Raw genomic sequence first — 3038 nt, forward strand, 5'->3', positions numbered from 1 at the left:
CAGAGGGGGTTAGCTGCTGGTTGCTACAACTTGAGCTGCTGCCATCATCGCCTCCCAGGGGCCTGGTGACCGGCTCTCAGGGCAGCGGGGAAAGTGACCTGCCCGGACTCCGTGGAGGAGCCTCTGGGCGTCCCTGAAGCCTTGTCTCGGGGAGGAGAGCTGTGCCGAGGCCCGCCGCGCCCCTGGGGAGGGCTGGGGTTCCAAAAGAGCGCTCAGTCCTGGTCTGCTCACTACCCCATGGACTCATCTCCATCGCAGAAGCTGCCTCTGGCCGCGATCCCCTCGCTCACCCTTCCAGTCTCAGGTCCAAGCCGCGCGCGCGTGGGGTCCGAGGAGCCTCCTGCGGGCACGGGGCTGGACGCCCGCCCGCTCTCTCCTTCGTCATCCGTGTAATGGTGGCAAGTGTGGCTTAAGGAGGAGGTTGTCCTGGTTCCGCCACTTGCTCGGGGACCTCCCCGAGGAGTTGTCCACGACACACACGGACACGCAGTCAGGAGAGGAGGCCCACGTTGCTGACGGGACTCTGGCACTGTGGGCGGGGATGCTGGCACTGTGGGCGGGGATGCTGGCACTGTGGGCGTGGATGTTGGCACTGTGGGCGTGGACGCTGGCACTGTAGGCGTGGACGCTGGCACTGTGGGCGTGGATGTTGGCACTGTGGGTGTGGATGCTGGAACTGTGGGTGTGGACGCTGGCACTGTGGGCGTGGATGCTAGCACTGTAGGCGTGGACGCTGGCACTGTGGGCGTGGATGCTGGAACTGTGGGCGTGGACGCTGGCACTGTGGGCGTGGATGTTGGCACTGTGGGTGTGGCAGTCACACCCCAAGCCAGCGTGCTTCCTACTCCATCCGCCAGGCCTGGACACAAAGCCCTAGTAAAAGCAAAAGGAACTTTCTCATTTCGCCAGGGAATTATTTATTCATGAAATAAAGTAGTGTGACTGACGTGCGTCTCGGATTCAGGCTATGACATGGAAGTAACGTTATATTTCCCGGGAGCCTTAGCTTTCCGTTTTCACTGGCTGCAGTGAAGGAGTCCTTCCTGACCAGGCCCAGAGGCCGTGAGCAGGAGGATGTAGCGTTTGGTAAATTTCCATTTCCATGACCTCTGAGTCACATGGTCTGAGCACATAGTGAGGCGTTGAGAGGGAGGAGCACGCTGTACGGGGAGGAGCAGCTGGGGACACAGGAGGTGGGCAGTGAGGTCTCAGGGATGCTCCAAAGAAAAAGACTTAGAGCCTGGCTTGTGTGGCTCAGTGGGTGAGCATCAACCTGTGAACCAGGAGGTTCAATTCCCGGTCAGGGCACATGCCCGGGTTGCACCTGATCCATGATTCTCTCTCATCATTGATGTTTCTATCTTTCTGTCCTTCTCCCTTCCTCCATGAAATCAATAAAATTATCTACACTAATAAAAGAGAAAGATGCAAATTGACCATACCTTCATGACACCCACCAGCCAATCAGGAGTAAATATGCAAATTAACCCAACAAAGATGGCGGGTTGATTTGCATACACAGGTGCCAAGCAGCTGGTGGGTGGGGCAGGACTCAGGTGTTCTGCACCGCCCCAGCCGCTCCGGGCCTCTGGGCAGTGTGGGAAGGCGGAAAGGCGGCTCCGGGCAGGAGCAAAGACGGGCAGCCAGGGGAAGGAAGGCCCACTCTTGCACGAATCTTCGTGCATCGGGCCTCTAGTATTTAAAATAAAAAAGAGCAGAAGCTCCTGTTTCCTTTGCACATGGGAGATGGTGTGGGGGGCCCAGGACAAGAGCTCAGACCTGGGGGGACAGACACACAGGAGCTGGACTGTCAGAAAGCTGTGGCCCAGCAGGCCAGTGGGGATCACACCTGCCTGCCCCCCTTCCTCTCCTTCTTTGATCTCTTACTGGGGTTCCTGTTGGCCAGACCCAGCCAGGAGCCAGTGTGATGGGAACTTGGCCACGAGGCCGCGCTGGGTAGGGGAGGGACTAGACCTGGAAGGGTAGAGAGACAGTGACCAGCCCAACACTCTTGTTGGCACAATGACACATGTCTCGCTTCCAGTCACCCCTCACGGGGGCCCTGGGGGAGCCTCTGCTGTCGTTCCCACATCTCCCTCCTCCCAGGCCTGACAATGCGCCCAGGTTTTATTCTGATCCGTTCTCTTCCACATCCTTCTGGGCGGGAATGTGAGGCATCATCCTTAGAGCTCGGCTGTTTGATCTTTACACAACCTTTTTCTTTTCTTTCTTTCTTTTTTTCTTTCTTTTTTTTTTTTTTTTTTTTTCCATTGCCTAGTCCTAACTCTTAAATAGTTGGTTTCTAAGGGATTTCTTCCTTTGACATAATCCTTAATGCCCTGGCCATCTCGTTACCCTCGATGCTGGGACAGCCATCTTGGGTTCGTTTATCTGCAGTGTGACCGGGTTTTAAATTTTATTTGAGTGGGAGAAGTCACTCCCAATTGGGTCAGCCTTCACAATGTGATATGGTTCTTTCTAGCATGTGCTCAATTTAAAAACGTCTCCCCACTCCTCACTACTTTTATTTCTTTACTCTCATTCTTCTAGAATAGATTTTCTCTCCTTTTCTGTTTATTTACAACTAGAGGCCCGGTGCACAAAAATTTGTGCACTCAGGGGGGTCCCTCAGCCTGGCCTATGCCCTCCTGCAGTCTGGGACCCATCAGTGGATGTCCACCTGCTGGCTTAGGCCCGCTCCCTGGGGGATCGGGCCCAAGCTGGCAGTCAGACATCCCTCTGGCAGCCTGGCAGCCCTCAGGGGATGTCCACTTGCCAGCAGGGAGCAGGCCTAAGCTGCAGTCAGACATCCTTAGCACTGCTGAGGAGGCAGGAGAGGCTCCCACCACCACCACCGCTGTACTGGCAGCCATCAGCCTGGCTTGTGGCTGAGCAGAGTTCCCCCTGTGGGAGTGCACTGACTACCAGGGGACAGCTCCTGCATTGAGCATCTGCCCCCTGGTGGTCAGTGTGTGTCATAGTGACCAGTCATTCCCAGTCGTTCTGCTGTTAGGGTCAGTTTGCATATTACCCTTTTA

The sequence above is a fragment of the Myotis brandtii genome, unplaced genomic scaffold, assembly GCF_000412655.1.
Source record: "Myotis brandtii unplaced genomic scaffold, ASM41265v1 scaffold853, whole genome shotgun sequence".
NCBI lineage: Eukaryota > Metazoa > Chordata > Mammalia > Chiroptera > Vespertilionidae > Myotis > Myotis brandtii.